General features: G+C 49.2%; 1 protein-coding gene across 1 annotated transcript in view; it reads right to left on the bottom strand.

Moving 5' to 3' along the window:
- The window catches only part of NIPBL (NIPBL cohesin loading factor), a 1,064,356-nt gene that overhangs the window by 336,865 nt on the left and 706,920 nt on the right, over window positions 1-20,571 (bottom strand).

Below are 20,571 nucleotides of genomic sequence, written 5' to 3'. Positions count from 1 at the left end.
GCACCAGGGGCAAATGCACCAGAGCGTCCATCAACATCCGGCAGAGATCCGCATACCTTGGCCAATCTGTAGCGATGAGAATCACCAGACCTCGGTGCTGCCGAATCCACAGTAGGACTCTTCCTATCAAGGGCCAAGGAGGGAACACATATAGGAGGCCCAAGGGCCAGGGTTGAGCCAGAGAATCCAACCCCGCCGAGTGAGAATCTCTCCTTCTGCTGAAAAAGCGAGGTACTTTGGCGTTCCAGTCCGCCTGATCCCAGCTTGTTTCCAATCCGCCTGAACCCAGCTTGTTCCAGTCCGCCGATCCAGCTTCCCCCTGCTTGTTCCAGTCCATCTGCTCCAGTGTTCCAGTCCATCTGCTCCAGTGTTCCAGTCCGCCGATCCAGCTTCCCCCTGCTTGTTCCAGTCCATCTGCTCCAGTGTTCCAGTCCGCCGATCCAGCGTCCCCCTGCTTGTTCCAGTCCATCTGCTCCAGTGTCCCAGTCCGCCTGATCCTGCTTCTCCCTGCCTATCTCAGTTCATCTGCTCCAGCCTGCTTGCTCCAGTACATCTGCTCCAGCGTGTTCCAATCCGCCTGATCCAGCTTCTCCCTGCTTGCTCCAGTACATCTGCTTCAGCCTGCTTGCTCCGGTACATCTGCTCCAGCGTGTTCCAATCCGCCTGATCCAGCTTCTCCCTGCTTGCTCCAGTCCATCTGCTCCAGCCTGCTTGCTTCAGTACATCTGCCTCAGCCTGCTTGCTCCGGTATATCTGCTCCAGCGTGTTCCAGTCCGCCTGATCCAGCTTCTCCCTGCTTGCTCCAGTCCATCTGCTCCAGCCTGCTTGCTCCAGTCCATCTGCTCCAGCGTGTTCCAATCCGCCTGATCCAGCTTCTCCCTGCTTGCTCCAGTCCATCTGCTCCAGCCTGCTTGTTCCAGTTCATCTGCTCCAGCCTGCTTGCTCTAGTACATCTGCTCCAGCCTGCTTGCTCCGGTACATCTGCTCCAGCGTGTTCCAGTCCGCCTGATCCAGCCTGCTTGTTCCAGTCTATCTGCTCCAGCGTGTTCCAGTTCGCCTGATCCAGCTTCTCCCTGCTCGTCCCAGTCGATCCATTCCAACTTGTTCCAGTCCGCCTGATCCAGCTCGTTCTAGTCCGTCTGCTCCTGCTTGTTCCAGCCGGCTCCAATCTTGCTGCTCTGCTTTCCTCTGCTCCAAACCATTCCAGCTTGCTCCAGTCCTGCTGATGTACTCTCCACCGCACTCACCTGCTCCCGCCTGCCTGCTAGCCAATCAACCTGCCTGCTACCACTCACCTGCTCCCGCCTGCCTGCCTACTAGCCAATCAACCTGCCTGCTAGCCAGTCACCTGTTCCTGCCTGCCTGCTAGCCAATCAACCTGCCTGCTGCCCTATCACCTCCTCATGCCTGCCTGCTAGCCAGTCACCTTTTCCTGCCTGCTAGCCAGTCACCTGTTCCTGCCTGCCTGCTAGCCAATCAACCTGCCTGCTGCCCTATCACCTCCTCATGCCTGCCTGCTAACCAATCAACCAACCGCTCATCGGCCCATCAACAACCGCCTGCCTCCCAGCCTGCATAACTACCTACCTCTGTCACTACATCTGCACCCGTAAATACCCAGTCACTACAAATGGCCCCCATACACATTTTCTTCCTTGCCCTATCCCTCCCCAACCTTTTCCCCCTCTTACCGCCGCATACCGCACATACTCACTGCCAATCCATGTCCTCTCCCGTCCTGCTCGCTACTCCACCCCCGTCCCCACCTCACCATCCCTACTGTCCTCCTCCTCCTTCCTAGCACTCAACCTTCAACACCTCCTTCCTGCCATGAACCCCTCCCCATTACTCCTGAGCGCACCCCGTCTTCGTCGCCCTACCTCCCCCACCCTCCTCTGCACTGTCTTGCTCCTTCTCCTGCTATCTGCAGGCAACATCAATCCCAACCCAGGTCCCCCACACCTGTCCTCATCCTCTCTTCATCCATGCAAACGTTTCCACAATATCTCCAATCTCATCTCTGTTCCCCTCCTCCCCCCTCCCCTTCTCGTGTGCCCTGTGGAATGCATGCTCGGTCCGCAACAAACTTTCCTTCACCCACGATCTCTTCATCTCCCATTCCCTTCAACTGCTCGCCCTAACTGAAACCTGGCTCACCCCTGACGACTCTGCCTCAGTCGCGGCCCTATGCCACGGTGGCTATCTTTTCTCCCATTCTCCCCGCCCAGCTGGCCGCAGTGGCGGCGTCGGGCTACTACTTTCGTCCTCCTGCAGTTTTCAACCTCTCCTTCCACCACAGTCTCACTGTTTCTCATCCTTTGAAGTTCACTCCATCCGTCTATTCCACCTGCTGCCACTCAAGAGTTGCAGTCATTTACCACCCCCCCTAATAAGTCCCTCCCTTTCTTCCTTACCGATTTCGATGCCTGGCTTTCCGTTTTTCTTGAGCCCTCATCCCCATCCCTCATTCTTGGCGATTTTAACATACACACTGATAACCCTTCTGACTCATACGCTTCTCAATTCCTCACTCTAACCTCCTCCTCCACCTCCAACTGAGCTCCACCACCCCTACTCACCAATCTGGCCACTGTCTTGACCTCGTCCTCTCTTCTACCTGCTCCCCCTCCAATTTCTGCGCCTCAGCTCTTCCTCTCTCTGACCATCACCTGATCACCTTCACACTTCATCACCCTCCCCCTCAGTCCCGCCCAATACTAACAACTACTTCTAGGAATCTCCAGGCGGTCGACCCTCCCACCTTATCCTCTACTATCTCTGATCTTCTCCCCTCCATCATGTCCTCCGAGACTGTCAACAAGGCTGTTTCCACATACAATGCTACCCTCTCCTCCGCTCTTGACGCCCTTGCACCGTCCATCTCCCGTCCCATAAGGCGTACCAATCCCCAGCCCTGGCTGACCCCTTGCACCCGATACCTTCGCTCCTGCGCCCAATCGGCTGAACGCCTCTGGAGAAAATCTCGCACCCACACCGACTTCATTCATTATAAATTCATGTTATCCTCCTTCCAGTCCTCCCTATTTCTCGCCAAACAGGACTATTACACCCAACTGACTAACTCCCCCAGTTCTAACCCCCGTCGTCTCTTGGCCACCCTTAACTCCCTCCTCAAAGTACCCTCCGCTCCCACCCCCCCTCACTCTCTCCTCAATCACTGGCGGACTACTTTCGCGACAAGGTAAAAAAAATCAACCTCGAATTCACCACCAAACCATCTTCTCCTCCTCCTCACCCTATAACACACTCCCTCAACCAACCAAGCCAGGCCTCCTTCTCCTCTTTTCCCGTTATCACCGAAGAGGAAACCGTCTATCTTCTCTCCTCTTCAAAATGCACCACCTGTTCCTCAGACCCCATCCCCACCAACTTACTTAACACCATCTAATATCACCCCCCCCCCATTTGTCATATCCTCAACCTCTCTCTCTCCACTGCAACTGTCCCTGACACCTTCAAGCATGCTGTAGTCACACCACTCCTCAAAAAACCATCACTTGACCCTACCTGTCCCTCCAACTACCGCCCCATTTCCCTCCTACCCTTCCTCTCCAAGATACTTGAACACGCCGTTCACAGCTGTTGCCTTGATTTCCTCTCCTCTCATGCCATTCTCAATCCACTCCAATCCGGCTTTCACCCCCTACACTCGACGGAAACGGCACTTTCAAAAGTCTGCAATGACCTGTTCCTTGCCAAATCCAAAGGTCACTACTACATCCTTATCCTCCTCGACCTATCCGCCGCTTTTGACACTGTCAATCATAACTTACTTCTCGCCACACTGTCCTCACTCGGGTTCCAGGGCTCTGTCCTCTCCTGGTTCTCCTCTTATCTCTCCCACCGTACCTTCAGAGTACATTCTCAGGGTTCTTCCTCCACCCCCATCCCGCTCGCTGTTGGAGTTTCTCAGGGATCTGTCCTTGGACCCCTTCTTTTCTCAATCTACACCTCCTCCCTGGGTTCTCTAATCTCCTCCCATGGGTTCCAATATCATCTTTATGCTGACGACACCCAGCTTTATCTCTCCATACCAGACATCACTGCAGAAACCCAGGCTAAAGTATTGGCCTGCTTAGCCGACATTGCGACCTGGATGTCCAATCGCCACCTGAAACTGAACATGGCCAAGACCGAGCTTATTGTCTTCCCTCCCAAACCCACTTCTTCTCTCCCTCCACTCTCTATCTCTGTCGATAACACCCCCATTGTCCCCATCTCATCTGCCCGCAACCTCGGGGTCATCTTTGACTCCTCCCTCTCTTTCTCTGCGCAGATCCAGCAGATAGCCAAGACCTGTCGCTTCTTCCTCTATAACATCAGCAAAATTCGCCCCTTCCTGTATGCTTTTCTGAGCATACCACCCAAACTCTCATCCAGTCTCTCATTACCTCTTGCCTTGACTACTGCAACCTACTCCTCACTGGCCTCCCACTTTTCCATCTATCTCCCCTTCAGTCTGTTCAAAACTCTGCTGCACATCTTATCTTCCGCCTGAACCGGTACACTCATATCACCCCTCTCCCTCAAGTTACTTCACTGGCTTCCGATCAGGTACCACATACAGTTTAAGCTTCTCCTTTTAACCTACAAATGTACTCGATCTACAGCCCCTCCCTACCTCTCTACCCTCATCTCCCCTTACATTCCTACCCGTAACCTCCGTTCTCAAGATAAATCCCTCCTGTCGTTACCCTTCTCCACCACCGCCAACTCCAGGCTCCGCCCTTTCTGCCTCGCCTCACCCCATGCTTGGAACAAACTCCCTGAGCCCATACGCCAGGCCCCCTCCCTGCCCATCTTCAAAGCCTTGCTAAAAGCCCATCTCTTCAATGTCGCCTTCGGCACCTAACCACCATACCTGTATTCAGGAAATCTGGACTGCCCCTACTTGACATTTCGCCCATTAGATTGCAAGCTCCTTGGAGCAGGGACTGTCCTTTTTTCTTAATCTGTACAGCGCTGCATAACCCTAGTAGCGCTCTAGAAATGTTAAGTAGTAGTAGTAGTTTGCACTTGATGTCATTAGATCCATAGCGGGAGTCCCCCATTTAGCACACATCTGAAGAAAAACTTCTGCAGTTCCCATTCCGCTGGGTTGATTTGATGCCTGCTGAGAAAATCGGCTTGCACGTTGCTCTGACCTGCTATGTGTGCTGACAGAAGCTGAAGGTGGAGCTCAGCCCAGTAGCAAATCTGAGCGGCCTCCGCGGTCAGGGCCCTGCACTGAGTGCCGCCCTGATGATTTATGTATGCAATCGCTGTCGTGTTGTCTGACAGAACCCGGACAGCATGCCCCTTCAGAGTCTTTGAAAGGCCATATGAGCCTGGGATATCGCTCTCAGTTCCAAGCGATTGATGGACCACCCCGCTTCCATGGGTGTCCACAGACCCTGAGCATAGCTTCCTTGGCAATGCGCTCCCCAGCCTAGAAGGCTGGCATCTGTTATCACCAGGAAGGAAGCGCCAGAGGCATTCCTTGGAGCAGCATCCTGTCGGAGAGCCACCACTCCAAACTGAGCCGGGCCGCAGGGAGTAACGTTAGTCTGCATTGATATTCCTGGGACATCAGAGACCATTGTTGAAGCAGGGCAATCTGCAGAGGCCTCATATGCGCTCTCGCCCAAGGCACCACCTCCAAAGTGGCCGTCATCGACCCCAGCAGCTGGACAAAGTCCCAAGCTCGCGGATGAGGCATCTGCAGGAGCAGACGGACCTGATTCTGAAGCTTGCACCGCCTTTGGTCGGGGAGAAAGACAAACCCCGATGCCGTGTCGAACCGGACCCCCAAATACTCGAGAGACTGAGAGGGGGTCAGGTGACTTTTGGGTATATTGACCACCCAGCCTAGCACCTGCAGGACCGCCACCACTCAGCAAGATGACGCTCGGTTGCCGAGTCCGCTCTGATGAGCCAGTCGTCGAGATAAGGGTGAACTCTGATACCCTCTCACCTGAGACAGGCAGCTACGACCACCATTACCTTGGAAAAGGTACGGGGAGCTGTGGCTAGTTCAAAAGGCAAGGCCTGAAACTGGAAATGCTTTCCCAACACCGCAAAGCGGAGGAACCTCTGGTGTGGAGGCCAGATAGGAATGTGCAACTAAGCTTCTTTTAGGTCCAGAGACGCGAGAAACTCTCCTGACTGTACCGCTGCAATGACGGAGCGCAGGGTTTCCATGCGAAAATGTCGTACTCTGAGAATCTCGTTTACTCTTCGTAAGTCGAGGATTGGCCTGAAAGACCCGCCTTTTCGAGGCACGACAAAATAAATGGAATAGTGGGCACAGCTGCATTCGGCGAGAAGCACTGGGAACACCGCTCCGAGGTGCAGCAAGACTTGTAAGGTCTCCTCTACCGCCGCCTGTTTTACAGCAGTGCCGCATCGGGACTCCACAAACACGTCTCTCATCGGGGCACCGAATTCCAGTCGGTAACCTTCTCTGATCAGGTCCAGGACCCACTGATCTGAGGTAATCTTGGTCCACTCCTCTAGAAAGAGGGAAAGACGTCCTCCTATTGCAGGCAAGGAGGAGTGGACCGGCGTCCCATCATTGTGGAGGACGCCCCTGAACTCCTGGCCTTGAACCGGCCCTTGCGGAACATTTGTCCGAGCGAAAGGAGTTCCTCTGCTGAAAACGGGCACGTTGAGAAAACCCAGCAGAGCGCTCAGGGCGATACGTTCGAGTTTCATGGAAGCGAGGTCTGGAAGAGGAGGGAAACACAGGACCCTTGGAAGAAGGCCTCGGCCTATCCTCAGGTAAGCTCTGGGGTATAAATTCCCCCAGGTCTTTCACAATCTTCTCCAATTCCTCTCCAAATAACAGGAGGCCCCGAAAGGGCAGCCTCACCAGTCTTTGCTTAGAAGCCATGTCAGCCACCCAATGCCGCAGCCAAAGAAAGCGGCGGGCAGACACCGCCACAGACATCTGTTTCGCCAAAGCTCTGGCCAGATCATACAGGACGTCAGCCAAAAATGACAGGGCCGACTCCATCCGCGGGGCACCTCAGAAAGGGGGCCCGCACCATCGGCGAGCTGTTCCACCGCCTGCTGTAGCCAGGAAAGACATGCCCGGGCTGCACAGGAACTGCAAATAGACGCCCTCAAGGCAAGTCCCGCAATTTCAAAGGACCGCTTCAGTGTGGACTCAAGCCGCCAGTCCTGCACGTCTTTCAAAGCGACCCCTCCCTCTACTTGGAGAGTGGTCTTTTTTGTCACAGCCGTGACCAATGCATCCACTTTAGGCATCCCCAAAGGGGCCAAGTGTATCTCATACAGAGGGTAAAGCTGACCCATAGCCCTGGCCACTTTCAAAGGCCCATCGGGGTCAGACCATTGAGCAGAAATAAGCTCTTGGATGGAGTTATGCATTGGAAAGGCACGAGAAGGCTACTTAGTACTCGCCATCCTAAGATTAACAGAGGAGGCCTCGCCTTCAGCAGGATCATCAATCGAGAGGGCCTGCAAGGCGTCAGTAATAAGAGCTGGCAGCTCGTTGCGGTGGAAAATCCGGACCGCATTGGGATCATCCAAATCCAGTAGCAAACAGGCACCCTCCTCTGGATCATCCGTCCTTGAGGGCCTGCCAGATCCCTCAGACTCTCCACAGCCCGACCATGGGGGGGAAAAAGGATATGCGCCACTTTCAGACGGGGAATTTACCCATCTATGTTTAGCGTGTTTCGAACGCTTGGGTGGAGGAAATAGCCTCTGAAGTCATCCCCGGGGCATCAACACCCAGAGGTAAGCCAGGATGCAACGCAGTGTCAGACACCTGCGGCAGAGCTCTTTTCAGCATGAAAGCCTTATGCATTAACAGCACAAACTCAGAGGAGAAAAACTCACCCTGACGCTCTGTCTCTGAATTAGGAGAAACGGTTGTACTAGCTCCTCTGGCAGCCTCTAAACGAGGCGTCCCCCTGCACTCAGACTCCTCTGCAACCGCAAGGGTCGAGACATGCGGCGCTTCCAAAATGACGCCCGCTAGCGTGAGCGTCTAAGGAGCACATTTTACACAGCCCCGCTGCTGATCTGCGTTTACCACAACGGGAGCAGTGCTTAACTCCTTCAGCAGCCATCGTCTGACAGGACAGGAATATAGCAATCAAATGGCGGCTTCGTACCAAAACTTACCCCGATCGTAACGGCGTCCGCGAGACCTCCCTGGAGGAGCTGGGCACCACTCTCACCTCAAAGGACCGAGTCTATGAGCTCCGGTCAAGCTGCACAGAACCAGAATCACTGGAAAAAGCCGCAGAACAGCCACGCAGTAAAAGTGCACTCTTTTTTTTTTTTACGCTGTGAGGAAAGTTGGAGGCAGGCAGCAACAGGGACTCCGGGAGGCGGGGGGAATGGGTAAGGCAGGGAAAGGGTAAACCTATATGCCTTTAAAGTGGGCACCACCAGCCACAACACCCCTGCTCAACTGGCAAAGCACAGGAGCCACCCCAGGCAGTCTGAAATCCAGGAGCTGATCAAGCTACGTCCATACCTGCTGGGAGATAGAGAAATACTGAAGGCAGTTGGGGCTAGCCGTCCTAGAGGCACTATGGTCTTTCAGTGTTCTCTATCTCCACCTGCTGGTAGGCAGATACAACCCATCAGTTAATGGATTCATCTGCTGATGACGACAAGGAATGTTAAGACTTAAACTGTATGCTACAGGGAACTGATAACCACAATATAAAACACAAAAATTGGTGACTAAACACCAGTCTCATGGCACATAACAGAACACATCAAATTATAGCAATAAGTCACTATTTAAAACAGATCTGTTCATAGCTTTAAACGCATAAGGACAAAATAATTGTTAATCTGCTTGAATACACCTATTTACCACATGAAAACTCAAGGACTCATCAGTCCTAGATCTGCGGTTCTAAAACCTGTAATGGGGTACCACCAGCTAGTTGGGTTTTCAAGATATCCACAATGAATATGCATGAAACAGATTTGCATGTCTGTCACCTCAATGATATTTAGATCTCTCATCCATATTCATAAGGGATATCTTGAAACTCCGACTGGCTGATGGTCTGAGAATCACTATTCCAGATGACTATGTGAATCTATACTGCTCATTTTATATTATGATAAGCCTGCTGAAATTAATGTTACAGCTTCCTAATGGAAGTGAGAGAGATATGGGTGGTACCTAAATTCAAGAAAGCAGGACATAAGTACAGAGGACTTCTGAGGAAAGGAACTGTAGAGGTACAGTGGTTTCCAAACCTGGTCCTAGAGGCACCCCAGCCAGTCAGGTTTTCAGGATATCTACAATGAATATTCATGAGAGAAATTTGCATGCAGTGGAGGTGGTGCATGCAAATCTCTCTCATGAATATTCACTGTGGGTATCTTGAAAACCTGATTGGCTGGGGTGCCTCCAGGACCAGGTTTAGGAATCACTGGCTTAGTAGTTGGTGTAGATGGGCAGACTGTATAGGCCATATGATCTTTATCTGCCATCATTTCCTATGGGCCCAATATTTAAAGGGTTTATGCTCTTAATTTTGAGATGTATGTTCCCAAATTGACCTCTTTGAAAATTAACTGGGGCAGAGTGCATAAATTTATACTTACAAATTTCACTAAACACTTAAATTTAGGCACATGATCAATACTTTACTGCAGAGCCGTTTGCACACATCGTCATAGGTCAGATTTTTAGCATTTTTATTAGAAGTTTAACTTTATATCTTCACTAGTAAAAAAGTCCCGTTTTTTTAACACAATGAAACGGGCGCTAGCAATGTAATGAGTTCCTGCCATTAATGTTTCCACGGTTGTATTCTGAATATAATTGTTGTTTACATGTGTAAGATTTCTTTATATACAATATTTTTTGTGTAAACTGTGCTACAATGTGGTAAACGTTTTCCTTGTTCAGGCTCTTCAATCAGTTTAACAATCACATCAGAAGAGCTCCTTACTCTTGAGAATGCAAGATACAGTTGCCCATGTGAGAGACTGAGTGACAGTGTGTTTTACAGACAGTGTAAGAGAGATATACACAGAGTGATTGAGTGTGTGTGTGTGTGTGAGTGACAAAGTGATTAAATGTTTGTCTTCCCTTCCGTTCTGTGCACTTGCCTCCACTGATGCTCGTACTTCCCTGTATATGATTGTTTGTTAGAGATTCAATCCACTCCACTTCCCTCCGCCAAGTTCCGTTCTGTCTAATTGGTTCTTCGTTCCTGTGACGTCGCGTTTGTTTGCTTGGCAACTATGCAGCATTCCGTTTCCTCGACGTGAGGGCGGGGACAGTGAGAGCCAATGAAACGCTGACCTACAGACTTACGAATCCTACACTGCCACAGTGCCAGGGAGTCAGCTTCAGAATGTTGGAGGTGCTTTTTATTATATAGGATATCTTTGTATCTTCACCTCATACAAAATATTAAAAGTTGTATACTCATCTGATACAACAAAGAAGTCTTTAAAGGAAGAACAGTCAGAAGACGGTTAGGCTTGGCTACATAAGGGGGATTCTTTGATATAGCTTCTTGGGAAACATGTGCCATGTTGGAACAGTATCCCCTAGCCAACTTCTTTGTTGTACCAGATGAGTATACAACTCTAATATTTTGTATAAAGTGAAGACAAAAGTAAAGATATGAAGATATTAGGACTGCTCATCGATCAAAAGTTTCAAGCGCATGATTAATTGCAATTAAATTTTTTAAACATGTGGCTGATGGCATAGTCCAAGTGAAAAAATAAATATAGCATGTACACATAGTTGCTTACATTTTTTATTGATCCCAAACATTCAACCAATAACTTTGATAGAACACAATTTCTTCAAGCATGTGAAAGGCAATTCTATAAGCTTGCGCAGAGAGAGATGTGCATTAATTAAGCACCAAAAGTGGCTGCCTTAAATATGTTTTTTTAGGGCTGTACATCGATTAAACGTTTCAATCGTACGATTGAGCACAATTAAATTTTTTAATCACAGGATTTATCACACGATACAAATGGGCACCATCTCCCTTCCTCCCCTTCCCTTTCACTTCACAGGCATCATCTCCTTCCCCTCCCCTCCATGTGCACCATTGCATCCCCTCTCTTATCCTCCTCTCCCCTCCATGGGCACCAAATCATCCCCTCCCTTACCCTACTCTCCCCTTAATGGGCACCATCTCATCCTTTCCTTTACCCTCTCCTACATTTGCACCATCTCATCCCTTCCCTCCTTTCACGATCACCATTGTTTCCCTTCACTTTGCTCCCCCTCTCCTATTTCCAGCATCCTTCCCTGCCCCCATCTCTCTCTTTCCTCTTTCTCTCATCCCCCCCCCCCCCGAGTCACATCTTTCTCTCTGTCGTCTTTTTCTGCTTCCTCCTTCTCCCATGGCTCCCGCCGTGGTCCGCATCTTTCTGTCTTTCTCTTTCTCCAGTGCCCCGCCTATATCTTTCTCTGTGTTCTTTTCTTTTTTCTGCTTCTTCTTTCTCCCGTGTCCCCACCCTGTCCCTGCTATGGTCCGCATTTTCCTCTATCTTTTCTTTTTTTCTGCTTTCTCTTTCTTCCATGTCCTCCTCTGCATATTTCTGCTTTTTCTTTCTTCCATGGCCCTTGCTTCTGCCGTAGTCTGCATATTTCTCTGTCTTTTTTTCTGCTTCCTTTTTCTTCCATCCTCCCCCCCCCCCCCCCGCCGTGGTCGCATTCTATTTTTGGCACCTCGTCTTACCTCTCCCAGCATGGCAATCCAGCAGGCACTCTCTCCTCTGCGGCTCCTTCTTCCTGCTCCCCACTGCTGCAGGCTGCACTGAGAACAGTGCTGCTTCTCACCCAGCCCTTAGTGTCTCTCTGTAACAGGAAGATCTGAGGCGGAACATCGTGTTACAGAGAGATGCTGCGGGCAGGGTGAGAAGCAGCACTGTTTTCACTGTAGCGGTGAGGAGCAGGGATGAGCCCGCTGGAGTGGGAGTGCTGGGAGTGGTATGAAGAGGTGCCGGCTAGTGGGGGAGGGATGACAGTGCTAACTCGTTAAAACTTTTAACACGAGCTATTCATTTAATGCGTTAATCGCGTTGTTAATGAGTTAAATGGACAGCCCTACAAGATCTGACCTATGACAATTTGTATGCAAAGGATTCTGTGGTAAAGTATTGATCTGTGTGAGCAGCACTGCTAGGGTAAAAAAAAAAACCCTTTTCAAATCATATATATTAAATACATTTCTGAATTTCAGATATTTGAGTATGTGTAATTTATTCTGTGTATAAGTTATATAAAGTTTCTAGGTTTATAATTTTGTGCCTATAGTTTTGTTATCACTATAGTGCTGTGAATTGTTTTTTTAGGTCTAAATTTATAGGCATAAATTTTAAGTTCCTTAATTATGATGAATTTTTAGCTGAAATCTTTAGCTCCTAAGTGTGATTGAAAATAGGGCTCAAATTGAATGTCAAGCTCTAAGTTTCTGTGTTTGGGCATTGATGTTCAGTGGGAGTGGGGGCTGTTATTTCCAAATATTTAGCTATTGGCATTCTGTGGAAAGTCTGTACTGTATTCTACATGTTATGAATACTCTGGCAGCTCCTCATGAACCTGGGTACATGTAATTAACTAGCCTATAAAATGTTATCTTGGAGCATATTTGGTAGCTGAGGGCTATAAGATGCCCCAATCATTTCTACTATGTAACTCAGAGGGAAGAACACCCCAAGGCACTGAAAAAAATATAACGCAGCACCACAACAGTGGAGTGAAGTCCCAAGGAACCAAGGAAGCTGCACTTTAAGTACAGAACTTGCAGGAGGATCCTGGGAGACTAGGCATCTAAATGGGAGATGAAATGTAATGTTGACAAGTGCAAATGATGCGTATATGGAAAAGTAATCCCAAATACAAGTACATAATTGCTGGATTCTGAATGAGTCACCATTGAAAAAAAGAATCACTGTGGACAATATGTTGAATTTTTTTAGCCCAGCGTGCCACGGTTATTAAAAAAAAGAAATGTTAGGGATTATTTGAAAAGGAATGGAGAACTGAATGGATAATATCACCGTGTTTCTCAATATGTCTCTGAAGTGTCTGCACCTTGAGAACTGTATGCAGTTCTGGCAGTCCATCTCAAAAAGATATAGTGGAACCAGAAAAGGTTCAGAGAATGGCGACTAAAATGATAAAGTGGATGGAACATTTTTCTTAAGAAAAAAGGCTAAGCAGGTTAGGAGTCTTCAGCTTCTAGTGCTTTTTCCTCCACATTATTCACCATCTTATTCCTCCCACAAATCAGTGTGTCGCACTGAAGGAAAGTACCCCCTTTTGCTGCCAAAAATCCTCTAACTTCAGCTCTGGAATACTCACACTATCAGGATGACCTTCTTCAACATAGATTCTCTGTACCATTCTTGATGTCTAGATGACTTCTATAGCCCAAGTCATACTGGTTTAATCCTGATGCCCTAGAAAGCTTTCAATACTGCTCTAAGTTTCCAATAACATCTGACAGAAGGCTGCCTGCTGCTCCAGCACCAGATTGGTGGAATTATACCTGGTGCCTACACCTTGAATGAGTTGGTGCACAGTAGCCAAAGCTGCTTCCTGCTTTTGATGCAGCTTACGCTACCCTCTCAAGACGGTGCAAATATCCTACTATATTCCTGTACTTCTTGATTAGTTGATTCAGGACATGGCTGCCACTTTCCTTTGTCTCTTACTATCAGATGCAGGAAGTGTTCAAAGCATTGTAGCCCATGAAAGTCCTCCTCATTCATTACTTTAATCATGTTCTTACCACTATCTGCTAGAAACCATTGCTGTCTCTCTTTGGCCTAGCCACCAGCCTTCCATTGATGCCCTTATTTCTGCAAAAAGGTGAAGAAACATGGGAAAATTAGGTTCTTACCTTGATAATTTTCTCTCCTTAAGTCACAGCAGATGAATCCATTAACTGATGGGTTGTATCCACCTACCAGCAGGTGGAGATAGAGAGCACTGAAAAACCACAGTGACTTTGGACGGCTAGCCCCTTCTGCCTTCAGTATATGAAACTTCCAAAGCAAAGTGAGAAATAAAGGTAAAATAATGTGAACTTTCCTCACAGTGAACAAACGCCCCAGAACCTGAGCAATAACCAACAAAGGAGGGACATTCTCAACCTCCTGCAATAGAACAGCATGTAGAAACTCTGAGAACTGATCTTCAACTCCTACTGATGCGATACAATATCTGCATGAAGGATCTGAACAACAAAAACAAAGTCAGACGGAGGGATCATGGATTTATCTGCTGTGACTAAAGGAAAGAAAATTACCAAGAACCTAATTTTCTCTTCCTTGTCATGAACAGCAGATGAATCCATTAACTGATGGGATGTACAAAAGCACTCCCTATGTAGGGTGGGAACAGGCAACTTCGCGAGCAAGCACCTGCGCTCCAAAATGCACGTCCTGCTTCGCTGCCACATCCAGCCTGTAATGTCGTACAAACGAAAGCTGAGAAGCCCAAGTAGCCGCACGACAGATCTGTTGAAGAGAAAGGACACCCGTTTCAGCCCACGAGGAGGAAATCACTCTCGTGGAATGCGCTTTGAACGCTTCAGGCGGAGACCATCCTGAAAGCAGATATGCAGAAAAAATTACTTCTTTAAGCCCACGGGCAATAGTGGCCTTAGACGCCGTACACCTACGACGAGGACCTGTCAACAATACAAAAAGGTGATCAGAAGTCCTGAAGTCATTTGACATCTGAAGATACTGCAACAGGGCCCTGCGGACATCCAAAAGACGCAATTGCCCAAAGGAATCCGGAAAGTCATCCCTTGAGAAGGAGGGTAGAAAACTGGGCTGATTCAGGTGAAATGCTGAAACCACCTTAGGTAGGAAGGAAGGCACTGTACAGGGAGGATACCTACATGTAACAGGTATTCTCCGAGGACAGCAGGCTGATTGCCCTCACATGTGGGTGAAATCCACGGCCGCCCCAGGTCCGGAAAATCTTCCTAGCAACAAAGCTTGCTAGAGTTCGTGGGTGCGCGCACCACGCATGCGCGGCCATCTTCCCGCCCATCGCGCGAGAGTCCCACTTCATAAGTACATAAGTAATGCCACACTGGAAAAAGACCAAAGGTCCATCGAGCACAGCATCCTGTCCACGACAGTGGCCAATCCAGGCCAAGGGCACCTGGCAAGCTTCCCAAATGTACAAACATTCTATACATGTTATTCCTGGAATTGTGGATTTTTCCCAAGTCCATTTAGTAGTAGTTTATGGACTTGTCCTTTAGGAAACCGTCTAACCCCTTTTTAAACTCTGCCAAGCTAACCGCCTTCACCAAGTTCTCCGGCAACGAATTCCAGAGTTTAATTATGCGTTGGGTGAAGAAACATTTTCTCCGATTTGTTTTAAATTTACTACACTGTAGTTTCATTGCATGCCCCCTAGTCCTACTAGTTTTGGAAAGCATGAACAGACGCTTCACATCCACCTGTTCCACTCTACGCATTATTTTATATACCTCTATCATGTCTCCCCTCAGCCGTCTCTTCTCCAAGCTGAAAAGCCCTAGCCTCCTTAGTCTTTCTTCATAGGGAAGTCGTCCCATCCCCGCTATCATTTTAGTCGCCCTTCACTGCACCTTTTCAAATTCTACTATATCTTGGAGCGATACAACGTCATTATAACATCCTCACACCTGTTTTCCATACCTTTTCTAATAATACCCAACATTCTATTCGCTTTCCTAGCCGCAGCAGCACACTGAGCAGAAGGTTTCAGTGTATTATCGACGACGACACCCAGATCCCTTTCTTGGTCCGTAACTCCTAACGTGGAACCTTGCATGACGTAGCTATAATTCGGGTTCTTTTTTCCCCACATGCATCACCTTGCACTTGTTCACATTAAACGTCATCTGCCATTTAGCCGCCCAGTCTCCCAGTCTCATAAGGTCCTTCTGTAATTTTTCACAACCCTGTCGCGAGTTACCGACTTTGAATAACTTTGTGTCATCAGCAAATTTAATTACCTCGCTAGTTACTCCCATCTCTAAATCATTTATAAATATGTTAAAAAGCAACGGTCCTAGCACAGACCCCGGAGGAACCCCACTAACTACCCTTCTCCATTATGAATACTGCCCATTTAACCCCACTCTCTCTTTCCTATCCTTCAACCAGTTTTTAATCCACAATAGGACATTTCCTTCTATCCCATGACCCTTCAATTTCCTCTGTAGCCTTTCATGAGGTACCTTGTCAAACGCCTTTTGAAAATCCAGATACACGATAGCAACCGAGCCCTTTGTCCACATGTTTAACTCCTTCAAAGAATTGAAGTAAATTGGTCAGGCAAGATTTTCCCACACAAAAGCTGTGCTGACTTGGTCTCAGTAATTCATATCCTCGGATGTGCTCTGTAATTTTGTTTTTGATAATAGCCTCTACCATTTTCTCCAGCACCAATGTCAGACTCACCTGTCTATAATTTCCCGGATCTCCCCTGGAACCTTTTTTAAAAATCAGCGTTACATTGGCCACCCTCCAATCTTCCGTTATCACGCTCGATTTTAAGGATAAATTGCATATCACTAAAAGTAGCTCCACAATGTGCTACTCTTCAGTTTGCTGAACTGCCCCATTACGTCCTCCAGGTTTACCGTGAAGTCAGTAAGTTTCTCCGACTCGTTCGCTTGAAATACCATTTCCGACACCGGTATCCCACCCAAATCTTCCTCGGTGAAGACCGAAGCAAAGAATTCATTCAATCACTCAGCTACGTCTTTATCTTCCTTGATCATCCTTTTACCTCTCGGTCATCCAGCGGCCCGATTCTTTTGCCAGCTTAGTGTTTTTAATATACCTATGTTTTTTGCCTCTAATGCTATCTTTTTTTCGTAATACCTCTTGGCCTTCTTTATCTGCGCCTTGCATTTGCTTTGACACTCCTTATGCTGCTTCTTGTTATTTTCAGACGGTTCCTTCTTCCATTTTCTGAAGGCGTTTCTTTTAGCCCTAATAGCTTCCTTCACCTCACTTTTCAACCACGCTGGCTGTCTTTTGGACTTCTGTCTATCTTTTCTAATTCGCGGAATATGTTTAGCCTGGGCCTCCAGGATGGTATTTTTGAACAGCGTCCATGCCTGTTCTTCTCATTTTTATCATAGTCTCCTTTTTTAAAGTTAAACGCTAACGTATTTGACTTCCTGTGTATAGATACTTCAAGGTTGAAATCAAAACTGATATTATGATCACTGTTATCAAGCGGCCCCAGTACCATAACGTTCCTCACCAGATCATGCGCTCCACTAAGGACCAAGTCCAGAATTTTTCTTTCTCTCGTCGGCTCCTGCACCAGCTGCTCCACAAAGCTGTCCTTGATTTCATCAAGGAATTGTACCTCTCTAGAGTGTCCCGATGTTACATTTACCCAGTCTATATTTGGATAAAGGGTATGATACATACCTGTAGCAGTTGTTCTCCGAGGACAGCAGGCTGATTGTTCTCACGACTGGGTTGACGTCCGCGGCAGCCCCCACCAACCGGAAGAAGCTTCGCGGGACGGTCGGCACGCAGGCCACGGCCACCGCGCATGCGCGGCCGCCTTCCCGCCCGTGCGCGACCGCTCCCGCCAGTTGAATGACAAGCAATAAAATATGAAACACACAACTCCAAAGGGGAGGAGGGAGGGTAGGTGAGAACAATCAGCCTGCTGTCCTCGGAGAACAACTGCTACAGGTATGTATCATACCCTTTCTCCGAGGACAAGCAGGCTGCTTGTTCTCACGACTGGGGTATCCCTAGCTCTCAGGTTCACTCAAAACAATAACCCAGGTCAATTGAACCTCGCAACAGCGAGGGTACAACAGAAATTGACCTACGAAGAACAACTAACTGAGAGTGCAGCCTGACCAGAATAAATTCGGGTCCTGGAGGGTGGAGTTGGATTTACACCCCAAACAGATTCTGCAACACCGACTGCCCGAACCGACTGTCGCGTCGGGTATCCTGCTGGAGGCAGTAATGAGATGTGAATGTGTGGACAGATGACCACGTCGCAGCCTTGCAGATCTCTTCAATAGTGGCTGACTTCAAGTGGGCCACCGACGCTGCCATGGCTCTGACACTATGAGCCGTGACATGACCCTCAAGAGCCAGCCCAGCCTGGGCGTAAGTGAAGGAAATGCAATCTGCTAGCCAATTGGAGATGGTGCGTTTCCCGACAGCGACCCCTAGCCTGTTAGGGTCGAAAGAAATAAACAATTGGGCGGACTGTCTGTTGGGCTGCGTCCGCTCCAAGTAGAAGGCCAATGCTCTCTTGCAGTCCAATGTGTGCAACTGACGTTCAGCAGGGCGGGTATGCGGCCTGGGGAAGAATGTTGGCAAGACAATTGACTGGTTAAGATGGAACTCCGACACCACCTTCGGCAGGAACTTTGGGTGAGTGCGGAGCACTACTCTGTTGTGATGAAATTTAGTATATGGAGCATGAGCTACTAGGGCTTGAAGCTCACTGACCCTACGAGCTGAAGTAACTGCCACCAAGAAAATGACCTTCCAGGTCAAGTACTTCAGATGGCAGGTATTCAGTGGCTCAAAAGGAGGTTTCATCAGCTGGGTGAGGACGACGTTGAGATCCCATGACACAGTAGGAGGCTTGATAGGGGGCTTTGACAAAAGCAAGCCTCTCATGAATCGAACGACTAAAGGCTCTCCAGAGATGGCTTTACCTTCCACACGATAATGGTAAGCACTAATCGCACTAAGGTGAGTCCTTACTGAGTTGGTCTTGAGGCCAGACTCTGATAAGTGCAGAAGGTATTCAAGCAGGTTCTGTGCAGGGCAAGAACGAGGTTCTAGGGCCTTGCTCTCACACCAAACGACAAACCTCCTCCACTTGAAAAAGTAACTCTTTTTAGTGGAATCCTTCCTAGAGGCAAGCAAGACCCGGGAGACACCCTCAGACAGACCCAACGCAGCGAAGTCTACGCCCTCAACATCCAGGCCGTGAGAGCCAGGGATTGAAGGTTGGGGTGCAGCAACGCTCCGTCGTTCTGCGAAATGAGAGTCGGAAAACACTCCAATCTCCACGGTTCTTCGGAGGACAACTCCAGAAGAAGAGGGAACCAGATCTGACGGGGCCAAAAGGGCGCTATCAGAATCATGGTGCCAGCGGTCTTGCTTGAGCTTCAGTAAGGTCTTCCCCACCAAAGGTATGGGAGGATAAGCATACAGGAGGCCGGTCCCCCAATGAAGGAGAAAGGCATCTGACGCTAGCCTGCCGTGTGTCTGAAGTCTGGAACAGAACAGAGGCAGCTTGTGGTTGGTCTGAGAGGCGAAAAGATCCACCGAGGGGGTGCCCCACTCTCGGAAGATCTTGCGTACCACTCTGGAATGGAGCGACCACTCGTGCGGTTTGCATGACTCTGCTCAGTCTGTCGGCCAGACTGTGGTTTACGCCTGCCAGGTACGTGGCTTGGAGAAGCATGCCGAACCGACACGCCCAACGCCACATACCGACGGCTTCCTGACACAGGGGGCGAGATCCGGTGCCCCCCTGCTTGTTGACGTAATACATTGCAACCTGATTGTCTGTCCGAATTTGGATAATTTGGCAGGACAGCCGATCTCTGAAAGCCTTCAGTGCGTTCCCAGATCGCTCGGAGCTCCAGGAGGTTGATCTGCAGATCCTTTTCCTGGAGGGACCACAGACCCTGGGTGTGAAGCCCATCGACATGGGCTCCCCACCCCAGGCGAGATGCATCCGTCGTCAGCACTTTCGTGGGCTGCGGAATTTGGAAGGGACGTCCCAGGGTCAAATTGGTCCGTATGGTCCACCAGAGCAGTGGAAGTGCGGCAACTGGTGGAGAGGCGGATGACATCCTCTAGATTCCCGGTGGCTTGGAACCACTGGGAAGCTAGGGTCCATTGAGCAGATCTCATGTGAAGACGAGCCATGGGAGTCACATGAACTGTGGAGGCCATATGACCCAGAAGTCTCAACATCTGCCGAGCTGTGATCTGCTGAGACGCTCTGGTCTGCGAAGCCAGGGCCAAGAGATTGGTGGCCCTCGCTTCGGGAAGGTAGGCCTGAGCCGTCTGGGAATTCAGCAGCGCTCCTATGAATTCCAGAGACTGAGTTGGCTGGAGATGGGACTTTGGGTAATTTATCACAAACCCCAGCAGCTCCAGAAGTTGAATAGTGCACTGCATGGACCGGAGGGCTCCGGCCTCCGAGGTGTTCTTGACCAGCCAATCGTCGAGATATGGGAACACGTGCACTCCCAGCTTGCGTAGGTAGGCCGCTACCACCACGAGGCACTTTGTAAACACTCGTGGGGCAGAGGCGAGCCCAAAGGGCAGCACACAATACTGAAAGTGCCGTGCGCCCAGGCGGAATCTGAGATACTGTCTGTGAGCTGGCAGTATCGGGATGTGAGTGTATGCGTCCTTTAAATCCAGGGAACATAGCCAATCGTTTTTCTGAATCATTGGCAGAAGGGTGCCGAAGGAAAGCATCCTGAACTTTTCTTTGACCAGGAATTTGTTCAGGCCTCTCAGGTCTAGGATGGGACGCATCCCCCCTGTTTTCTT

This window comes from Microcaecilia unicolor, chromosome 2 (genome assembly GCF_901765095.1).
Source record: "Microcaecilia unicolor chromosome 2, aMicUni1.1, whole genome shotgun sequence".
Taxonomy (NCBI): domain Eukaryota; kingdom Metazoa; phylum Chordata; class Amphibia; order Gymnophiona; family Siphonopidae; genus Microcaecilia; species Microcaecilia unicolor.
Note: the sequence above shows the minus strand (reverse complement) of the source record. Positions and strands in the feature narration are given on the sequence as shown.